The following is a 24,676-nucleotide window of genomic DNA, read 5'->3' on the forward strand; positions in this document are numbered from 1 at the left end:
GAGGAATAGGGCCTTACATCTGCTGACCGTTAGGACTGGCATTAAGTACGATCTTTTCTCAGATTTTAAAATGGTTCAAAGAGTACCCTGGGTTGGTAAATCTCACAAGTCCATGTCTGATGACTGTGTGGTCTTAAGCTTTGGGTCCCCGGGTCTGGTACAGCACATCTTGGACAGGGCTGGAAATCGACACATCGAGATGGACAACATTATTCTTCTTCCTCGGTGCTTTTTCTACCAACCTACTGTAGATAGTGGGCGCATTGTGTGGAGGGTGGTACCCTCCACCCTGTGGTGAATCTAATTATTCATGTCCTACACGTAACCATTTTGAAATGTTTGCCTCCTTAAATGATGTTGATTGACTTGGACGAAATATCAGTCCATCCTTTATAGACAAACAAGAACACAGGGGACATTGCGAGAACAACTTAGATCTAAAATCTCACAATAATGAGGAACCAACTCCATGTAGGAATTCCAAACAGGTAGGGGTTGAACACGGGGAGGGCAACAACACCTTGGCGGATGCAGGCTGAGATGGGGTGGACATGAGTAGGGTAGTGAGGGAGGAGAATCTACCTGTAACTCCCTTAGAAGGGTTCCCCACGTCCACCAGGTATATGTAGCCCGGAGGACTTGGCTAATGCTCATGTTCTCAACCCCTCTGTCACTCTCAACACTCCAAACCAAGGGCTTAAAAAATATTAACTTGTCACTAGTCTGTTGGAACATAGCGGGTCTTTCTTCTAAAACCTCCTCTACCACATGGTCTGCATTTATTGACAACCACAATATCTGGGCATTCCAGGAAACCTGGGCATTAGAACAAATTTATCACCCTGGGTTCCTAAATATTTTAAAACCGGGGGGACTTGTCATCTGGGTTAGACAGCAAACAGGCTACTCAGTGGAGGAAGTTCAGATTGATAGCAGGGATATTATGGTCATTAGGCTACGGATGGCAAACGCACCGGATATACTGGTCATTAATGTTTACGCAATCCCAGGGGGTAGAGGCTCCAGTACAGTTGCGCTATTGGATGTTTTTTTAGATCAGCATAAGGGACACAGTAATTTGGTAATTGCAGGGGATTTTAATTGCTCCTTTGAGCCCTTAGATCATGAGAATTGCAACCTCTGTGATGAGGAGGATACACAATGGGACATTCCGTCCCTTGTCATCCCACCAATTAAAAGATGGACTGAGGCTGCATTACAGCTAAAAGCGCTATGTTAGGAACGGGGAATAAGAGTAGTGAATGGGAGGTCTAATTCATATAGGCGGGACTCTCATACATTTAATAACGGCCGGAGAAGCAGCCGTATAGATTATATTCTACTTAACATGGAATTTTGGTTCTCCCTACTGGATATGGTAGTACAGGAGCGGATCGAAAGTGATCACAACCCTCTTGTACTATTATTGCAGGTACGAGGTCTTCCCCTTTATAACCATGAGGAAAAGGTGAAGGCAACAGTAGAAGTTCAGCTTACAAATGACTGCAGGAGAGTCAAATGGGCTAAGGTTATCGACAATGAAGGGCACTTAGAACAGATGAAGGGGCTGGTTGAGTGCTCGATAGCTACCCTCCACAACTGTGACACTCAGGAGGATATAAATTCAACCATCACACAGGTCCATAATGATCTGTTTACTAAGCTCAAAACTTTTTTTACCAAAAAGATAAATAAACAAGGGTAACCACTTGGAACAACAAATCTTGCAGAGAGGCATACAGGACATTATCAAGAACCATTAGAGTAAAGAGCATGGATAATATTAAAAAGGCAAGAGCTGGGTATAAGCAAATTCTATCACAAGCCAAAAGGGACTGGGATGGAAACCGTTGGCAAGATTTGCTTACGGCCAGCAAGGGGAAAAACATGGCTAACTTTTGGCATGTTGTCAAATGGGTAAGTGGCAAATTAAATCAAGCTCCAGTTAACCATGTCGCACCGGAGCTGTGGACCTCTCATTTTGAGACCCAGTTTGCTGTCACTGGAGCTAGTACTGATCATTTCTACTGCTACCCTGCACTTCTCCAGGTTAGAGGTCCAACATGCACTTAAATCAATCCCGAAAGGCAGGGCTCCTGGCCTAGACTGCATACCGGCGGACGTCTTCATGCATGATGAGGACAATTGGGTGACTTATATTCAGCTACTCGCCAACGCTATAGCTAGTGGCGTCTCTATCCCAGAAATATGGTCTGGAGCAGAAATCGTCCCGATTTTCAAAAAGGGGATCGATCTAAACCTGGCAATTACAGGCCAATAAGTCTTTTTGATTGTATTTAAAAAAAAAAACTTATAATAACAACAAAGGAGTTACCAAAAAGCTACTAAATTACAATATTTCAAATTGCACGAAAAGAGAAAAACCAAAAGTCTCACTCTCAGTGCAGAAAGAAATATCTATAAATACAACACAAACTCGCAATATGGACACAGGAAAAGACGTTTAAAGTTGGAATAGCGTATGATTTTTTGTAAAACCCTCACTCATCAACATAGTTGATGACATGCTTCATCATTGGGATTTTTTGCCAAGGAGACAGAATGTCTCCCCGAACTGCTAACACAACTGTGTTACAGTGGAGCAGAAAACTCCCAGGTTGTTGCTATGTAGAAGCCAGACGTGGATAGATGAAACCCACATTATGTCACCAATACAGGCAGAGTTTCGACCACACACTGGCACTATAGATCACGTTTTTAGGTTCATGATTATTTATTGGCGGGTAGTTATTATAGGAGGGGGCACAATTTATGCTACTTTTATTGATCTTAAATCTGCTTTTGATTTGGTGCCTCGTACCAAAATGTGGAGAGTTTTTCTGGATATGGGGATACCATCTGAAATACTGGCTATCTTAGTCACGTCTTGAAGAAAAACGTCTTTGAGTACAAAGGTGACCTCTATTTACAATCTAGGGGCATTTCGATGGGCAGTACCTTTGCCCCAAGTGTGGCAGGTCTTTATGTTTTCAACTTCGAAAGGAAACACATCCTCTCAGATCAGAACCCATACCTCTCCTATCTAAATTTTTGGAGGAGGTATATAGACGATGTGATTGTCATTTGGCAGGGTCCCGAAAACATTTTGCTGGAATTCTTTAACTGGATCAATACGTGTGACCCCCACCTGAAATTCACCTACGCCTACCACAAGGAAGAGATGGTGTTCCTGGATGTCGTGATCTCCAAGGTTGGTAATTCACTACAGACAAGGACCCACCATAAACCCAGAGACAAGAATAACCTGCTACATTTTACCAGCTACCACCCACATCCCCTGCAGGAAAATCTTCCGTATGGGCAATTTCTAAGGTTGCGATGCAATTGTAGCGAAGTAGCAGTGTTTAAGGGGCAAGCGAAAGAACTCACGGAGAAACTAAAGAAACGGGGTTACCCGGAAAGGATCCTCAGAAAGAGCTGTAAGAGGGCACGTAATCAGAACCGGGAAGCTCTCTTGGAAGACACAATAAAGAGCCCTGTTAACCTGCGTGACTACCTTTAACAATGCCTCCAACGCAGTCAGCAAAGCAATCAGAAAACACTGGAAGATCCTGGAGAGCAACAACCACCTTTGGGAAAAGCCCCTTTTTTCATATAAAAGACCCAGGAGCCTCATGGACTCTCTAGTACATACCCGTCCCAGAAGTCAGTACCCCACCACGGACCAAACAGTCAGGAACGCATGGGGTTTACCACCTGTGACAGGACATTTTCCGTGTGGAGCATGCAGCGTCTGCCACTTGACAACAGCAACTAAACAACTCACTTTGGAACCTGGTAAACTCTGGCAACAAAAAGCCCACACGAACTGTAACTCCACCAACGTGGTCTATTTGATCACCTGCCCTTGCAGGTTAAGGTATGAGGGCATGACAACCAGAAAAATCAAGCAACGAGTGTGCGAACACCAGAGCAACATCAGATGCCGCAAGGCAAGTACCAAGCTGACGGATCACTTTCTAGCTTCGAATCACACTACCAATGACTTGACTTGGACAATTATTGAGCAACTCAAGCCAGGCCCACGCACCCAGCAGACATTGTTCGAAAAGTAGCAACGATGGATTTATCGCCTCTTTACCCATTGTCTAGAGCTGAATGACAATATCCCATGGGGTACTGTCCTTAAGAAATAAATTTGGCCAGTCCAGGTGGTTCTGTAGTGTCTAGCTTCTCTCCACAACAATAGTAATGACTAACTTCGTAGACAGGTGATGGATCCAGGGTTACTCCTTTTTTCAACCCACACATAAAGTGTATTGTATTGTAATTGCATTTATATAGAGCTTACTACCCCTAACGAGGCGTCTAAGTGCTTTTTCGGCGAGTAGCACGCTACTCCGGGACCCATAGAGGATTAGTGTTGAATTAGTATAGTGAAACATGCAAGTACATTTTAAGTGGTGGATAGCTTAGTCAGTTATTTGGCTTTGGAATGATAGCAGAAGGATTGAGGAGGACAATGGTTTGTATTTATATAGCGCTTGTTGACGCGCGCTATTCAGGAAGCCTTCAAAGGATTAGTGGTGAAATAATATGGTGAAATATGAAGTAATTTCAGTGGTGGATATTAGTCAGTTACTTGGAGTGAGAAGGATAGCGGAGGGATAAAAGGGTAAGATAGATTTGCATTCATATAGCACTTGTTACCCCTGATGGGTGTTGAAGCGCTTTTCTGGCGAGTAGCACGCCACTGCGGAACCCATAAAGGATTACTGTTGAAAATTAGTATAGTAAAAAATATGAAGTAATTTGAGTAGTGGATATGGTTTTCAGTTATTTGGGTAGTATATTAGTATAGTTTAATATGGAATTTGAGAAGTGAACATGTTAGTCTGTTAATTTTGATTGAAAAAAGGACAGTGGAGGGATAAAAGAGTGAAGGATTTTTTTTTCTTTAGGTCTTAGCTTTAGGAGGAGGCTTTTGGATGAGTAAAAAGGAGTTTTGGAGGGGAGGACTCAGAGGGAAGAGTTTAGAAAGGTTTGCTTTAGGGGATGGTATAGTAAAAGAGGTGGCAGATGATGCAAGGAGGGGTAGAGTAGGAGAGAGTCTAGAAAGGGTTATTTTGGCAATCATAGTAGTGGTATGGGGTTTGGGATAAATGAGAGAGTGGATGTAGAGGATATATTGATAGATGTATAGGATGAGAGATAGGGTGGTGCATTGGAAGGAGTAGTAGAAGAAGTTTGAGATGAGTCAGAAGGTTAGGCTAGAAGATATATTGATCGAAGTATAGGCTGAGAAATAGGGTAGTGCATTGAAATGCTAAATTAGAAGAGAGTGATAAATATATAGATCCATAATTACATTGAAAGTATATAGATACATAAAGGAGGTAAGTATATGTAGATTAAAGATATTGATAGAAGCACCGGATGAGAAATAGGGTAGTGCTTTTTCAGGAGAAAAGTAACAGACACACAGATCCAAGTACATGGAAGGTACATAGATGCACAATGGAAGTATGTACATGTAGACCAAAGATGATTTTTATTTATTTATTATTATTATTATTTTTTCTCTCAACAACATAATTATTTTACATGTTTATACAAAGTAATACACAAAGATAGGTACATATATATAGTGAAAACAAGTGCTTGTATACAGAGGGATATGCTGTAAATTTCTGTTTGCGTATTGTGCTTATGTGGGGAAGAGCCAAATCTTGAGTAGTTTTCTGAAGATAAGGTGGTTGTCGGTGGACCTTATTTTGGGGGGTAAAGAGTTCCATAGTTTGGCTTCTTGAACAGAGAAGGATGTGCCACCTATGGTTTTTTTCTTGTATGGTGGGATTTTGAGGCGATTTGCTCCTTTAGGGCGGAGGTACCTTTGTTGAATGTGTTTGGTGATTTTATTCCGGATGAAGAGTGGTCCCATTCCATGCATTGCTTTGTGGGTGATACGAAGCAGCTTGAATGTGGATCTTCTGGCAACCGGTAACCAATCCAGGGCTTTCAAGGCAGGGGAGATGTGGTCTTGCGGTTTGATATGCAAGAGTAGTCTGGCAGCCGAGTTCTGAATCCGTTGTAGTCTTTTCTTGGACGTTAAAGGTGATCCGTGGTAGAGGCAATTGGCGTAATCGAGTTTGGACAGAACAAGGGACATGGTAGCTTGGACCTTGTGTGGAAATCCCAAATGAGGGAAAATTTGTTGCAGCGTTTTTATAGTAGCAAAGCTTGATCTTGCTAGTTTATCCACTTGGGCATTCATCGACAGCTTAGAGTCCATGGTCATTCTGAGGTTTCTTACTTCCTTCGATACTTTAGGCAGTGATCCCAGTCCATCAGGCCATGCGGCAAGCGGGTTGTAATGTTTCCAATCGCCACACGTGAGTATTTCAGTTTTTGAAGCATTCAATATGACATGGCTCCAGGTCATCCACTCCAGTGATCCACGGCTCCGACACAGCTGAAAATTGGTGATTTTCCAATGTCTTTGGGGCATTCCAGTTGAAGGAGTATTTACGTGTCATCTGCATAGTTATATCACGTTTGGTGAAATTTATTGATCAGTACTGGTAATGACTTCATGTAGATGTTAAAAAGCATGGACGAGATGATAGAACCTTGAGGGACCCCTGCTTTTGTGGAGTACGGTTTGGACGAGAAAGGTGGGGTATGGATGAGATTAGGTCTTTTTCGAAGGTAGGATGCGATCCAGTCTAGAGCAGTTCCCTCTATGCCGGCTTCATAGAGTCTTTGTTTCAGAGTGTCATGGTCAACCGTGTCAAAGTCAGCTGAGAGGTCCAAGAGGAGTAGCGCAGCAACCCCGTTGCGGTTAACTGTATTCTTTAGGTCATCCCAGATGGCAACGAGGGCCGATTCAGTGCCTCTTCCCGGACGGAATCCTGTTTGGAAGTCTGAAAGTATGTCATTCTCTTCAATGAATTGTGACATCTGGGCGAACGCTGCTCTTTCTATCAGTTTGCCCAGGAACGGTCCATTTGTAATGGGTCTGTAGTTGTCTGGGTTCAGCGGATCCAAGTTTCTTTTCTTCAGTAAAGGGCGTATGTATGACTTTTTGAGTTCTTCTGGAAATATTCCCGTAGTTAAGGAATCGTTGATGATTCTTCTAACTGGAGTGGCAGCAGAGGTTGTTAAAAGAATTGTCTTGAAAGTTTGTGGTGGACAGGGGTCAGAAGGGCTGCCGGCAGGCCTGCTTGCTGTGACCAGGTGCATAAATTCATCGTGTGAGATGTGTTGGACGGAACGGAGGGGCTTGATTAGAGCATACTTGTATTGTTGTTTTGTACTAGGATTAGTGCTGGTGCTTTGCTTCTGTTTTAAGTATGATTCCAACGTGTCTGCTTTGTCCCTGTAATGATTTGCCAGTTTGTCTGTGAAATCTTGAGTAACAGGATGAGTTGCTTCTAGGCAATTTGGTTTGCGAAATTCATTGACTATTTTATAGAATTCTTTATTTGCACATTTAGCATTTTGAATTTTGTCTGAATAGTACCTTTTGTTAGCTTTTTTGATAGCCGACTTGTATAATCTGTTAATCTTCTGTAGGTGAAGTTTGTCTTGTTGGACATTTGTTTTGAGCCAGGTACGTTGCAGCTTTCTAATTTGTTGTTTTATGTCTTTTATTTCTTTTTTCTTTTGTTCTGTTGTGTGGTTTTGAGTGGTATCAGGATGTCAAAAGCTTCCTGTAGCCACTCATATAGATTTTCAACATAATTGATGGTTTCTAGATTTGTACTGGATGTTAGTTGCGCTTCCAAGAGTTCCAAATTGAGTTTGTTCCACGGCTGATAGGTGGATGGATGTAAGGTGCTCGTGTGCTGATGATGGCTGGGGTTCGTCACAGCCCCGCCCTGTTCGTGCGGCTGCCGCACACGGGGGGTATCGCGGCCGCACGGAAGGGGTTAATACTTTGAAACCAATAATAAAATCAGTCACAATTTAAAGAGAAACTGAAATAAAAAATGATATATTCTATCATCATTATTCTAATTAATGCCCCAGCACCCTAAAGCCTATCCGCTTTCTTGATCCCAGGTAAATGTGCCTTAAGTAAGTGTATTGTGGGTGCTGTAAGCCCTGTAGTACTTTGAAGTTTATATGGCTTTTACCTTCCACAGAGGCTGTTTTTGGGTTGATAGGATGTACTCTCGGGTTTTATTACTGCCTGATTCACAGAGTTTGCACCTCCCAAGGGTAGCTCAAGTAATCTCTGAACACTTTCCTAGTCCTGCATTCTTGTGGGTCAATCTGTGTATACATGGATCACTCCATAGATTACTTGGTATTGGCTTGTGTAGCTGTTTTTCGTCACACTTCACTGCAACACCCTAGAGTCGGTGCAATTCCATGCTTGTTTATTAATAGGTCTGGTATTTTATTTGTTTACATTTCCATCAGGCTTTGTAATTATAGGGAGGAATCATTGGAAAATCTACTATTCTGCTGTTCTGCATTACTACAGCATCGACGTATTCTGTTAAAAACAATGTTCCTGGTTTTAGCTCACCTTACCGTCGGGAATAGACGGGAGGGGTGCATCGCGCCTATCAATGCTTGGTATCTCCGGAATGAGGACCTCCGAATGGCGCTTTCCCTCTCGATAGACAATTATTTCAAAGGTAATGACAGGTCGGTGGAATCGGCTGTGACACTCTGGGAAGCCTTTAAAACGGTCCTCAGAGGAGAGGCCCTCTCGGCAATTGCCGGCCGGCGCAAAGACAGGGAGGCACAGTTGGCTACGATTGAGGCCGACCTTGGGACGCTGGAGGAGGTGGCGCGCAGAGAGGACACACCTGGGGCGTGCCATCGGTTGTCCCTCAAGACCGCGGAGTACCAGACCCTTGTGACAGAGGCAGCTAAAAAGATGGCCACCGCTAGGGAGGGCAGGATATACGATCAGGGAGATAAAGCTGGTAAGCTTCTGGCTTGGCTTGACAAAAAGCAACAGGCAAGTAAGGTTGTGGCCGAGCTCCAGACAGCAGCGGGCACCACAGTCACTGAACCGCACGACATTGTCGCTGAATTTGCTCATCATTTCCAAACAGTGTATAGCAGGGGGTCTGATCGCCCGGAGAAAGACTCAGTTGAATTATTAGCTGACCTCAGGATGCCGGCCCTCTCCGATGGAGAACGCGAACTCCTGGAGGCGCCGCTCACCACGCAGCGGTGGAGCGAGCTATCAGAGATCTCTGTCCCGGTAAGGCGCTTGGGCCCAACGGCCTTCCCATTGAGCTCTACAAGCTCAAACCTGATGCCATCAGCCCCTATCTTAAGCGAATGTTCGACGAAAGCAAATCCAAGGGGATACTGCCCCACGATCAACATCTGGCCACAATCGTGGCAATTCCTAAAGAAGGGAAACCCAGGGAATTTTGTGCCTCATATAGGCCTATCTCCCTGTTGAATGCAGAACCCAAGATATTAGCGAAAGTCTTGGCCAACAGACTTCAGCCGGTCCTCACCAAACTGGTCCATCCGGACCAATCGGGATTTATGCCTCACCACAACACGGCACTTAACCTCCGTCGACTCAATGGTGTGATGGGGAGATGCCATACGGTACGTGAAGATGCGGTAGTGGTGTCGCTTGATGCCACTATGGCTTTTGATACCCTTGAATGGCCATACATGATGGCGGTCCTTCGTAAGATGGGTTTCGGCCCAAGTTTTATCTCTTGGGTAAAGCTCCTGTATTCGGAGCCCCTGGCCCAGGTGGTCGTAAATAACAAAGTCTCAAAGGCCTTTACACTCGAGAGGGGGACACGCCAAGGGTGCCCGCTCTCGCCCCTATTGTTTGCCCTATCCCTTAAGCCATTGGCCACCTGGATTAGACAGGACGTTTCCCTAAAAGGGCTTCGGTGGGCAGACAGCTGGGAGGACAGGATCTCGTTGTATGCCGACGACATCCTCCTCTACCTCTCACGGCCCCGGAGGTCACTAATTGTAGCGCTTGACATCTTTACTAACTTTGGTAGGAACTCCGGATACAGCATCAACTGGAGTAAGTCACTCCTCTACGTCCTCCACTGTAGCCCCCCTGTGCTTCCTCACGACTGTCCCATAAAGGTGTTCACAGAGGGCTTCACATATCTGGGCGTCTTTGTCTCCAAGGATAAAACCGCCATGTACGACAGGAACTTCCTCCCACCCCTTCAGCGGCTTAAGCGTGACTCCGCTACCTGGCAAAAGCTCCCGTTGTCCCTGCTGGGCCGGGCGGCGCTTTTTAAAATGATGGTGCTGCCCAGGTTCCTCTACGCCCTGCAATACTACCCCGATCTTGTGCCATCTTCATGCTTCGCAGCTGTTGAGGTGGCGCAGAGAGACCTTCTGTGGTCTGGTACTCCCCGGATAGCCTTGAAGAAACTGACTCTTGGGTGGTACGACGGAGGGATTGCTCTACCTGCTATCCGCAGGTATTACTGGGCTGCACACCTCTCGGCTATTACCCAAGGCACATATTGTGATGGCAACGATCCTGGGTGCGGAATGGACTGGTGGATCCTCCCAGGGGGGAACTTTGAAGCAGCACTTTACTCAAGGCCCGCCTGATACGAACTTACAGGGCCGACTCTTCACTCGGTGCAATTGTGGCACATTGTCCAACAGAAGATGGGCTGGCTCAACACTCTCACCATGGCCACCCCACTCTGGGCTTCCGAGCAGCTGGGCCTCCTAGGCCGCACTAAGGGGTTCCGGAACTGGGACCTCATTGGTATTTCTCAGGTCAAAGATTTCTAGGACTCTGGCAGGGTTAAATCCTTCACATCCTTACAAAACACATTTGACCTAGCGAACAATTAGTATTTCAGGTACCTGCAAGTCAGACACTCCATTCAAAAGAACATCCCACATGGTACAATGCCCCCACAAGCCTCACCCCTGGAGGATAGGCTGCTAGATGGTCACATTCAGGAACACACAATCTCTCTCACCTACAAAAAACTGATCAACAATCTCCCTGATTTGCTCCTGGGCCTTAAAGGGAGGTGGGAGGCAGATGGCCTTGAAATCAATGAGGAGGAGTGGAAGTGTGTGCTGGCCGCCCCTAAGAAAGTGGCTATCTCGTCCAGACTGCGGCTCATCCAACTGAAAATTCTGCACAGAGTGTATATTTCTAGCACCAGGTTGAAAAGAATGGGTAGGAGTGAGGAGGATGGCTGTAAACGGGGGTGCGGGATGGTGGGTTATTTTTTACACATGGTCTGGGAATGCCCGATACTGCAGATATATTGGAAAAAAGTGGTACGGTGCATGCAGGAAGTTTGGGGGGTAGAGTTGCGCCCTGAGGCGAAACGTTGCATTGTGAACATTTGGGAGCCAACAGACCTACCAGCAAGGGGGAGTCTCTGGGTAACACTTGGTCAAGTGGTAGCTAAGCGCAACATTGCAAGGCACTGGGGGGCAGTCCTGCCCCCAGGACTCACAGAATGGAAACGGGACATGGACTGGTGCATACTCCAAGAAAGAACGGCGTATGTGGCCCGGGGGTGCCCCAAAAAGTGGGGGGAGGTGTGGGACAAATTAAATGACTATAGAGGTAACATCTGTGAACCCCCTCAGCCTCGACAGTCGGTACTTGAGGAAGAGGTATAAGAGATTTACTGTATTGCTGTTTTCTGCCATGACATTGCTGTACTAATGTGCACCCTGTATGATCTTTTGTGCGCCTTTCTGACCCTCCTTTGCGACTATTTGGCCACTGTTTGGTCTTTGACTCAATAAAAAGATTTATCCAAAAAAAAAAAAATGTTCCTGAGCCATGGGACCAGAAGATGCACCGATGCAGAGGCACTGCTTCAGTCAAATATGAAGTGTTCAGATCTGGCGAAATTTGGCAAATATATAAACATGACACAAATGGCCCTACTCGGACACAACACAGAGGAAAGACATGGGTGGCAACTGTGCCCCGTTATGAACAAAAAAATTAATTTTGTACGAAAAGTCAGGGAATACGAACCTTTGCTAATATTTAAAATTTAATTAAAAAAAACAACAACTAACAGTGAATATAAGAACAAGGCCACATTTTAGATATGGTCTGGTACTACTAATCAAACGATAGTCTTACATTTTTATACATGTTAAGACAAATGTTTTATAATGTCGTGAGATACGTTTTTTATTGTAATTCTGGATAATGCACTGCAATTTTGCAAAGATTTTAAGTAATTATGCAAAAATAAAAGTCATTCAATGCCATCAGTATTTAGCCATTTTTATTATTTTTGATAACGTTATCTGTATTTATTCATATTTGTTTTGGGTTGTGTGAATAAATGAAGTTCAAACAAATATATTTCCACATTTTTGCATTTATGTAACTGATAAATGTCCATTCCTGATAAAAAGCCTGATAGGGTCCAATGATAGGAACACCCACAGTTGATAAATCAATGGACTTATATGAAATCGTGAACATTTTAGTATTAAGGTTGGTGATATCTACTACCGTTTAAGCCTCTTTACCAAAATTCATTCATTTTTTTAACCCCTTACCTGACAACCCACATGGCCTAGCAGTCATGACTGACAGCATTTAGAATCTTTAAAAAAAGAATCCAATTTCCGTTTTTATCCACATTTAAAAATAAATACAGACAGGAAAATGAAAGGTTTTCTTTCCGTATTTATCTGTTAAAAATCAGTAAAAACGTAAAACAGGGAGCCTTATGTCTGAAATAGTTTCAGCAGTTTCTGATATTTACACACCAAAACACTTCAAAAATAGGAGAAACTGCAGTCACACACTTCTATCAATAAGCAACATATGTATCACTCATTTTCTCTTGAAATTCATGCAAAGGCATAGCAATAAAACCTATTAAGAGCATGTGGTCCTCAGCCATGACATAAAAAAGTCCCCACGTAGGCCACACAATAAATACGTACTGTTCATCTATGGCGCTCCACAGAGTAGCACACCTGCAAATATACTTTAATGCCTTCTTAGGAGAATGAAGGAAGGTATAAATTTAACTACAACACATTACACTATACTCTAACCCTACAGAGCTGAGAGTCAATAATAATTGCAAAACAGAGCTACTCAAATCTCTAGTTACAAACCTAACTTTTCCTTGTATAAATTTTACAAAATGTACCTAGACCAAGGCTCAAGGTAGTGTTTTAAATTCAGATCCAGGCACAGATGAATGTTTGCACAACGACCTCAATTCTGAGTTGACATCAATTACCACATTATCAAATTTGCTCCTGACAGATTTCACCAGAGAAAATCTATCACAATAATATGATTAGACACAAATGCAAAACATACATAAATTGGTGTTGGTGTGTTAAAAATACAATTTCCACTTGTTAGGCTTCCTACTGAGTTGGGGAACTCATGAGAAGTTCATAGCTAATTATGTTACCCATTAAATATCCCACATCAGGGTAGAGGTATCCCACCTAGTTTAACCATTTGTCTACCTGCTGTAACCTCAAAGACTCTAATAGCTCTCCACCTCTGTTTTTGCCCTTGCAATACAATTACATATTAGTAACAGAGAGGGGGGTGTGGATCTGTGTGAGGTGCATGGGTAGAATGACACTACCCATCTATTCTGTATGGTTCGGTGGAACTTGCGGAGTTTTACTCTGTGGAAATCTGCAGAGTTACAAAAAACCTCAGCAAGATTCCATAGAATTCTGTGAAGGTGGGAAATAAGCACGACGCCCTGTGATTTAGCACTGGGAGCTCGTACCATGATGAAAAATCCGCCGGAATGATAGTGTGTCAGAGCACTCAGATTCTCGAGTTGATTTTGCTGGCTCTCAAGTAGATTTTGTATTTTGCGACTGCCCGCTATTTTGTATTTTGCAACTGCCCGCTATTGCCTGCATTGGAGAATCTTGCTAGTTGTCCTCCTAGTGATTGAAATCGCTCTAGGGGATGTGAAATAATGCTCACACTTGCCAATGTACTGTTTTTGAGCAAATCACCCACCCCAACTATTCTGTGCAATTTCCTGCATTAACCAGCTCTGTCTTTGCTCTTGAACTGATTCTATTGCACACAGCCAATAGTTTAATAGATATTCAAGATCATGCATAGATGTTGGTGATACATAAAGACTACCAGACACCCCTGATATGTCAAATACTCTGCCTCCTGTAATTCTTTGGACCATGCTTAGAGGGATATTTAGAACTTGGTGGACAGTCAGCAGATCTGCCAGGGGGATAGGTCCATGGCCTCTAGCACTCAGACAGGAAAAACATCCTACCTATTTATAGATCCCACCAGCCTGTCTGCGATTTCTGGGCTGTAAGGGCATCAGTGGCAGTGGTACCCCTTCAGAACATTGCAGTGTTGCTGAGTGGGCATCATTTGTATGTACCCACTCAGCAAACTTCTTTGCATTGAGAAAATAAACTCTTAAAGCAGGAACTTGTTTTCTAAATACAAAATGTCTGACATTTCTTCCTGGATGTGGGGCACAACGCTTTTTACCTGCCTGTGTCCTCCAGGCCTTAGGAAGGGAAAAACATCTTTGGCAGCCCAGCACTCATTTGGGTGGGACGACCATCATCTTCACTTGGTGGCCCCTTGGCAGAACCAATGAAATTAAATGAAAACGGGTATTTAATAAAGTGCACTGCTACTCAAACAAGGGTGTCCTGACGCTTAAGCAGTGATAAGAGAGGAGTGAAAGAAACCAGTTATTTCCTGAACAGCCATGTCTTTAAGCTCTTTCTAAAAGAAAGTAAGTTTGGGTCAAGCCTCAGGGTCTCTGGCAGGCTGTTCAATAATTTTGCGCCCAGAAGGCCAAAAGATCTACCGTCTGTACGAGCAAGGGGTGTTTTGGGCACAGTGGCCAAATTAATGTTTGAGGACCGCAAGGGTCTGGATGTAGAGTAATGGTTGACTCATTTAATAAGGTACTCAGCACCAACCTTGTGGAAGTCTTTAAAAAAGATGGTCAAGGCCTTAAAGGCCACCTGTTTAAACAGAGCCCTTTGGCCAACTCTAAATAGAGTGGGGGAATGAGTAGTTTGGTGAGGCAGAAGCTCTCACTCCGCCAAACTCTAATGAGGTCCTTAGTTTCACCTCTGTCTTTGCTCCTGGTGCTTAGAAGCTGCCAGCATGTTTTATGAAGCTGCCAGCTAAATAAAACAGCAAAAATAATTTGCTAAACAGCAAAGCATAATTCTTCAGTAGATAGGGCAAGCTGGTGGAAGAGAAATAGGGATGCGACCCATCCACCTTTGTATTGTAAAAAATAAAAAAAAATGCATTCAGCAGCACACCCACACACATGCACACATATCAGACCTTGAAAGCATCACATAAGTGGCAACAAAGCAGGGGGCATGGCTAACCACCGATCATGGCGGACACAGCTTAGTGGAGTTCCGGAGCCCGGGCAACACAATCCTGCAACATTGCTGAGAGCCGCTACTCATCGAAGTCTGTCTGGCAAGTTGGTGCCGTGTAGAGACCAGGGCACACCCACTGGCTCACTGGACGGCTGGCACCACCATTGTGCAGAGAGAAAACTGAAGCAGGGCCCGTGCAGTGAATGTCCCCTGCCAGGCAGGTGAGGCTGGATGCAGTGGAAAGCTGAGCGGGGCCTTCCGATGGGACGCTGAGGTCCTGCCATGAGCTTTGAGGGAGGCGGACGGCTCCCTGATGCCCCCACCGCTTTAACGCTGCCTGCGGGTGCGGCCAGGCGAAAGCGCTGAAGACCGGGGCCCCTGCGCCGGTTTGCCGTGAACCCTGGGAGTAACTGCATAGGCGGCCCCTTTCATCTGAGTGTTCCGGCGAGTGGCCAGAGCCCCCTCAGGGGCTGGGATACTTACGAGGTGACTGCCGGGGATCGAGTGGGGTTACCGTGTTGGATCGTGCCGGCATGCAGTCGGATCTGCATTACTGCTGCTGGAGGCCCTGTGTGCCACCCAACTGGGCCTGGGCTTCCCCCAGCTCAGACGTGCAGACTCGGACTTCCACCGATCTGAGCGGCTCCATAGGTGAGAGCGACTGGGGGGGCACAATCCACTATATCTCCACACTTCCTGCCTGCCCCCCTTCCTTACCGGCGTGGCCTGAATGAACTGTATGGCTGAATCCTGGGCCTCTGTGTGAGCCGAGAGAGCGCCGGGTAGCGCCGGCCGGTACAGCGCTACCCCTGGACGAATCTGCCCTGGGCCAAAGACATCTTCTGCAGCCCAGGCCCCATTGGAGTACGTACTTGCCAAAACCAGCGGCTGCAAGGAAGAGATAAACCTGGGGCTAAGCAGTGAGAGAGCTGATGGTCCACAGAGGACTACCACAGGATATATGCAGTAACGAAGAGATCACCATGAGCAGAACCCAATCTGTGTCCTGTTGGCAGCCCTACTACAACTTGGACATAGCGTGCCTTAAACAAGGAACAGTTCAGTAGAGTGTAAAACCACACCTGGCTGTGGAGGGGAGTGTATGGGCTCCGGCTACTTACCGCACACCACGCTTATGGCCCATACGAGACACAAGGCCACATAGAGAAGGCCTGTGCATTATAGCTTACAAGCAGTCTGGGTACCAACGCTGCCGTAGTCAACCTGGACGGCACAACATGCGCACAAAACGACTAGCAGCCGCATTGTTAACCTTCCGCCAGCAGTAGGTTCAAAGGAGGAGCCCGCCAAGAATCATGGGGAGACCCAAAGATAAATTATCGGAGGCAACCGGCAATAATACGCAGCATACAGAAGAGCCGGAACATTCTACATTCCCACCCTCACTCACCTGTATACTGCCCACAAACAAAGAGACACCCCAGGACAAGCTAGATTTAATAATACAAGAGGTCAGGGAGTCCAGAAAAGTTATAGAGCAGCAGATTGGCTTGCTCACAACCGGCTTTACCCTACTCAAGGCTGATCACACCAAGCTGGCAACCACAGTGAAGGCCAATAGCCTGGTACTGGTAGAGATCCTACCTCAACACAAGGAGCACATGCCGCAAATTCAGCTACTTCAAAGACAAGTCACTGGCCTGCAAGACAGAGTTGAAGATGCAGAGGTGAAACAGCATGCACCCCATTGGGCTCCCGGAATGCAATGAGGACCCCAACACTGCCGACTTTATGGAAGAATGGTTCAGTGACCATGTTGCCCCTGATGGACTATCAGACTTCTTTTGTGTGGAAAGGGCCCACAGAGTTACCACTGGGAGGCCTAAGGTGGGCGCTCCCCGAGACCGCTGATAGCCAGGATCCTAAACTAAAGGGATCGAGATGTACTGCTTCAGAAAGCAAGGGAGCGGTCCCAGATACAATTTGAAAATTGCCGGATATCACTGTATCTCGACTACACCCTCATGGTTCAATGTTAAAGATCCTCTTTTCAGACAGATAAAAAGAAACTAAGGGCTATGGACCTAAAATATGCGCTCTTATACCCTGCCCACCTGAAAATTATTCATGACCAAAAGAATTACATTTTTGAAAGCCCAGAAGACGTAGAGAAATGGATAGAGGTCATATCCTTTTATGTGGTTCAAATGTTCAAATGGTAATGTAACAGTATTAATATTAGTCCCGGGCCCAGCTGAGCTCATATGTTTAGAAATCACACCATGGATGGCGTGAACGACAACCCCCTAATTGCGTATGCACCATGTAAATGCAGCAAAGTTTCTCATGTTGTGTTTTTAGTTTGGACTGGCATAGTTCACCGGCTGGGCCTAGTATTTGTAGTTCAGAGGGAGTTATGGGGTTCTGGCACACAACTTATGACATGCCCTAAATCGTGGCACTCACTTCATACTCGGGGCACACGCACCATCATTACCACGAACCACACATGCTTGGCTCACATAACTTAGTCACCTGGAATGTTCAGAGTCTACGCTCAGTGCAGAAACGAAATAAGGTACATGCACAATTGATTAGGCGCAAGGCACAGATAGTGTTCCTGCAGGAATCACACCTTACAGAGCCAGAAGCGGTGAAAATGCATAAGAAATGGAGGGGGCAGGTATTATCTACTAATTACTCTGCCTTTGCCAGGGGAGTGACGATCGGTATCAGGTATGGGGTCCCGTTTGTGGAACTAGAAAGGCGTATAGATGCACAGGGTAGGTACATATTCCTCCATGGGACACTAGATGGGTCACACATTGTGCTGGGTAACTTATATATCCAGGGGGAGAAACAGTACATACTCGGCAGAACATAAAAGATGCCTTCTGTACATATTACGCCACACTCTATGGCGAACCAACCCCAATGGACACCACCCTCGTAGACGCATTCTTAGCTGACCTACCCTACCTCCAGCTCACTGCAGAAGCATTAGAAACTCTAGCAGGCCCTATCACAAGAGCCGAAATAAAAGCTGCTATCAGAGGGCTCACACAGAACAAGGCACCAGGGTTGGACTGTCTACCAGTGGAGTTTTTTGATACCTACACTGAGGCCTTAATTCACCAACTGGAGGATCTTTACAGCAGGTCGCTAGCACTGGGTCACCTCCCCCCTACTACAACAGAGGCTTTAGTAGTTTCACTTCCTAAGCCGGGGATGGATGCATTGGACATGTCGCAGTACCCCCCACTATCACTTTTGGCGACAGAGTACAAAATACTAAGTAAAATTTTGGTGAACAGGTTCCTTCCCTATTTAAATAAGCTCATACATATAGATCAATGTGGATTCATACCAGCACACAGCATGTCCTTAAACATTAGGAGACTGCACCACATAAAGGCAACTACCCCCGAACATTATCTAAATGCCGGTTGCATCCCACTAGATTTTTGACAAGCGTTCGATACACTCTAGTGGAAATACATGTTTAAGGCCATAGAAAAATGTGGCTTACCTCCCGAGTACCTCCAGTGGCTGCATTTACTATACGAGGCCCCCACCGCGAGAGTCCCTACAGGTGGACACATATCGCGAAAGTACCCGGTACGCATGGGGCACACGCAAGGGGTGCCCCTTGTCCCCACTGGTATTTGTACTCGCCCTGGAACCACTGGCACTTCGGCTATGCCAGGAGGCTAGCCAACTTGGGATACCGCTTACAAACTCAACACACCTGTTATCTGTCTATGTGGATGACAAAATTATCTATGCACAGGACCTCATGGTGTGCTGGACCCCATCCCCAGAATTTTCTCCTGGTTCGCCCGCATATCGGGCCTTGCCATTATTGAAGCAAAATCAAATGTCTTCTTTTTCCGAGAACATGCCCGCCTTCTTTTTCCGAGAACATGCCCGCCACAAATTTAGTTAGCTTTGAGCCGTACTCTTTGCCAGTAGCGCACCACACTTTCAAGTGTCTTGGCATACACATATACCGGTCCCATGCAGACATGCTGGAGGGCAACCTTAATAGGGCGAACAGGGCGATAAGCTCGAAGGTTGCCTCTCTCAGCAATAAGCCGTGTGGCAGTGTCAAAGATGGTGGTACTCGTCCGGCTCTAATATAACTTTAACAACCTCCCGATTATAATACCTTCTGCTATTTTCTGCATCCTAGATGCCTACTCCTGGAGCTTATATGGGGGCCGAATGGCAAAGGGTGGCCCTTAAAAAAATTGCAGCTAGAGACAAACAGAGGGGGGTTGGGGGTGTCGGACTTCCAGGCATATTATTATGCGAGCCAACTACAATGGCTGTCCTACTGGACTGCAGGCCGTAACCTGCAAGAGATTGGATATACTGCGTAAGATATCGACCAGGGAACCCTGCACACATTATTACTACCACAGTGTAAACTCCCCCCGAAATCGCCGCCCCTGCTGCACATAGCACTACTGTGCTGGAAGAAAGCACTGCAATACACGTCCCGTTGCCCCACATATGCAGGAAACATTCCTCTATTAGGGATCCCAATTCTTAGCAGTAGGCTTACGAGGCGCAGGATTGGGGCCTGGTCCGATGAAGGGGTCGACACGGTAGGGGCAGCATTTTAATGAGAATTTTGTATGGGAAACAGGGGTGCCAAGCCACTTATACCCGATAAACCCTGTGGTATTGCAATATGTAAGGAAACACTGTGCCCCTCAGAGATTTGAACCCCCAACAAACAATATAGTCAAAAACTTATCCTACATGGGGAGGGGGCGTCACCTCATCAAATGGACATATGTAGGAGTCCGGGCGCACACCGTGGCGCCACTCGCCGAACTGCGAGCCAAATGGATGGAGGATGTAGGGTGGGAGATATCCAACAGGGAGTGGTCTGACATACAGGAATATCCTAAAAAAGTGACCCAAAAAGCAAAATTCTAATTTATACAATGTATCGTTATCCATAGGGCCTACCTTATGCCACGCCGCAGGCAGCGGATTTCCCCAAATACGCAACATCACTGCCCTCATTGCCAGCTTGGGGAAGCAGACTTAGCCCATATGTTATGGGCATGCCCTCGCCTAAGAGGATTGTGGGGGGTGGTCTAACATTACATAGAGGCAGCCACACACCTACACATTGAGGACTCGGTAGCAGAGTGCCTGTGAGGCCTCCGTAAAGGCTCCTCCCCGCAGAAAGTCCAGCTCTGATTACTAGACCTTGCCCTAATCATAGCCAAGCGGTCAATAACTATGAGATGGAAGTCAGCAAAACCCCTGCTACCTACACATGGCATAGTGAAATGTTGCATTGGGGTGGGGCTCAGAGTGCTGCAATACGCCAATAAGAGGCTCGGGATTGCGGAAAAACCAGATTTCCATGGAGTGGGATATCATGTTGGAAGCCCTTAAGGGCATGGACCCGGATCCCATAACTAGTACCCCGAATGCACAGTAGACCATTGCATAGCTGAAACACACAGATCTGCAGTCTACGCCAGGAAAAGCCAAGAGCCACAATCAATACCGTTAGAGACATCTTGCATGGTAGGGTAGGACGCAAATCACACCTACTGTAGTGTAGTTCCTATATTCCCAATAGGCTCTGCGCATTGGAAAAACATAAACGATAGTTTAGACGTAGGACTGGGGTCGACTAGGTCTCTACTGAATATGTTAGACTTAATTATAAATGCCAGCTAGCTCAGAGGTCACTAGAAACTTTCTCGAGTAAACAAGAAGGTGTTAACTTTCCTGAATAGACAAGAAGGGATTAGTTTCTGACAACTGCATAAACATGACAACTTTGCTCCCCCATAGAATAAGGAGTATATCTCCAGAGTCGCGGAAACAATAGACAGCTATTTCACTCAGTCAATCGTTCATGCTTAGTTTCACCAGGAGTGCAGAGAAATAGAGAGACGGGCGTTTTCAATAAAAGTGGTTATTTATTGAGCAGTCTTCTTTCTCATGCAAGAGAAGTGAATTGCCACAATTGCAATACTTGTCATAAAGTAAAGTGCGTACAGTAAAAGGAGTATTATGAAATAATACTGTAAAAGCATTTATATGGTTTCAAGCCATAAGATACTTAAAACGGATAAAATACGTACAATGATAAAAGTTGACTAAACGTACTCAACTGGTGTTCCTAAAATAAGCCTACCCCGGTGTACCTAACCTAAGCCTAGTACGTGGGAAGGAGTAAGTGAGTTGCAGTTTAAGTTAAGATAGTTTTTGCCAAGAATCTGAATCAAGAATTCTCTAAGGATCTAATCAGCTCTGTACCTTGGTTATAGAATGAAGGAGGTCTTGTATCTCTTTCTCAGGACTCGATCTCCCAGCAACCCGCAAGGGTGACTGGAAACACTGGAGCTGGATTTCTCGGCAGGAGAAAAGACTGCGTCTCTCTCAGTGCGTCAGTGGGAGGGTCGGCTTCCTTTGGCTCTCGTTACAGCTGGGCTTCGGGTAAGTAGATAGCCGATCTGCTCCAAACCACCGTGTGTTTGCTAAGGCAGATGCTGGTATATTTATACCTGGAAGGTGCTGAGTTTGACGTAAGGTTGGACATAAGACGTAACTAAGAACTTGCAGTTCTTTCAAGACTCCAGGAGTTCTTGGACAAATCAAAACAAAAGCAGGGGGAATTCCCGGGCTGCTGGAGGCTTGGTTTGTTTAAAGAACGTGTTGTACTTTCTAGGAGTCTATGGGAGTAGCCTTGCCGTATTTGGACTGCATTGGCAATGACTAAATATGGATATGATTCTTATGCCTTTATAAGGATATGATTTGTTATAACCACATAAGGGCATGATTCTGGAATATTTAAATAGGGTCCTAGATACGTTCACAACACCCACTCTACGTATAATGTCCATCATTGCTAAATACTAAGCAATACAAAACATATAACGATGCATGTGTTTTCCAACCCACCCCAAAATACTTAAAATGCATTTGAAATGGTATGTACTCGAAAAATGCTTATTATACTGTACGTTTTCAAGCAGTGGTATCATTCAGATAATGCAAATATAGTACGTTGGCTGAATGAATTGCGAAAATTACATTTATGAAATGGCTCTTAATACAGAAGAGAAGGTCGAAGACCATTTCATCACATATTTATTCAGGGCTGTACATGTGCTAGAGGCTAAGTCAAAATATTGCCTCTAGAGATTCTAAAATAGAAATTCTGTTCTCTAAGAATAGTTCTACTTCAAGCGGAGTATCATATGCCAGAAAAGGTAAATATTTTGGGAACGGGAAAAAATAATTTCGCTTGCAGGGAAGAAAAATAGTTCAAATGTTTTCAGAAGTGTTGTTTATCAAAAAACTGAAGGCCGAATTCAGAGTTCAGGGAACGCTGCGTGCTCATATTTTCAAAAGTTATTCTCGTTGTTAGGGGTGAACATTATTTCAGATAGGCTGGCAAAGAATTCATCTACAACACTAGGTGAAAGTTGGACGAAATCTGAAAAAGTAGAAATAGTGCCAATGTGAGAATCATTGCCATCATCGATGTCTGGATCAGCAATGTTCACAGAAGGTTGTACCTGTGTGCCGCTTTCATCTCGTACCTCACCGCGACCTAATTGTAATGGTGAGGTCTCAACGAATGCCGTCATCAGAATAGGTAGCCGCTGGGGACAACACGTTGCATGAGCCGTTACCGAACCAAGCAAAGTGTCGATATCCTTTGGTACTGCTGATGGTAGTGTAAGACAGACGTCCAACACGCATTCTTCTCCGCATAGCAGGCATCGTAGAACAGGTAAGATGCAATCTTGCCAGATTGGTCTGAATGAAAGAAACCAGGTAGTATTCAGATCTCCTAGCTTTGCCAATCCGAGGACTTTAGTAATCCTTTCTCGTTATTTCATCGCTAGGATCGTTTCTCCCATTGTTGCCTGGGTTTTGTCTGTGACTTGACTTGCCATATCGGAGCAGAAGGAACGCAAATAAAATTCCTGCTACGAGTCCCAAGATGAGAGGCAGGCCGCCGAACACAGAATGCACAAAATTCGGGAAGATTTTCAGAACTGCTTCAAAGGGTGCTAATAGTCCCGAAAAAATTGTCTTAAATACATGTGCGATGCCACTGGTATGTGACATGTTTAAGATTTGACCTAACATTTCTACGAAATGCACGGGGCAATTTGTCGATAATAGTGTATGTATCTCTGCCGCTGTCCTTGCAACTTGCAGATCATACGTCTCTTTGGACGAGGTTAAAGGCACAGTTGTCTGTAAAAGAATAGACTTCATTCTGCTTAAAGTATCAATTCGAATAGAAGAGATATACAGAGAAGGCCATATTGCTGCCTCCATGTCTGGTTTGCTGTTTGGATACAATACTTGCATACAGCAAATGACCCTGGAAGTAACGCTCACGAGATAGGCTATTCCTGGCACCATGCCACAACAGCTGTGGTCACTTATTATAATGTAGCTGCCGTTGGAAAGCTGTCTGAAAAAAGGCTCTATCTGTGTTGCAGGGGTGCCGTGCAGGTGACATGAAAGGTTATTTGATGAACCTTCACAGGCTCCATGCAAGTTAATACCTTGACACAGAAGTGTACCGCTTAGTGATTTTTTACAGTTGTTGCCACTAAGAAATACCTCTTTTTTTTCCTTCAATATAACATCTATGTGTATAAGGTAAATTCCAGGTTGATTTGATGTATCCTTTACCTAACCTTTCATACTGGCCTGCTGGTATATATTTTTGGCAATATTGAAACTGAAAAGTCGTTTTCTGAATTGTAATTGTACCATGTATTATCCATTCAATGACAGGTCGTTTCGACATTGTCAATGGTAATTTTTCAAGTTTTTCAATGCTTAGCACCGTATAGTCTGCTCCTCTTTGTGCCAACGAGATTTGTTTATCTGTAAGGTTAAAGATAGAAAATAATGACGTTGTGTTTATTAGACGCTATGGCACGTAGCCTGAACGGAGGTTTTGCAACGTCCAGCCTAGCTGTACAATAGAACGTAATTGGGACTGGCCATGTTGTAACATTAGCAAATCAGGATTTGTTCTGTTTTGGTGTAAAATATGGGATACGTCCATCTCCACACCTGTAGTGCTATTACTATCAGGTATGGGCTTTGGAATAGACGGTTTGTTTAAGTCTTTTATCTTGGCTAAGCCAAGACAGGTTGTTTGTTGAATGGTGTCTTTCAGGAATATTATTTGTTCTGGGATCATGCAGGCTCTGAATAATGCTTCTAGACGTTGTACCTGTCAATCTTTTGTATCCCAGATGGTTTTTGTCTCAATGTTGTTTTTCCAAAATTCAAAACCAAATGTAGACATTTTTTCATAACATTTTCAGAATAAATCAATTCAGTATTTGTCAACGTGTTTTTCATTCCTGTCTTATTTAAC

This window comes from Lissotriton helveticus, chromosome 5_1 (assembly GCF_964261635.1).
Source record: "Lissotriton helveticus chromosome 5_1, aLisHel1.1, whole genome shotgun sequence".
Taxonomy (NCBI): Eukaryota; Metazoa; Chordata; class Amphibia; order Caudata; family Salamandridae; genus Lissotriton; species Lissotriton helveticus.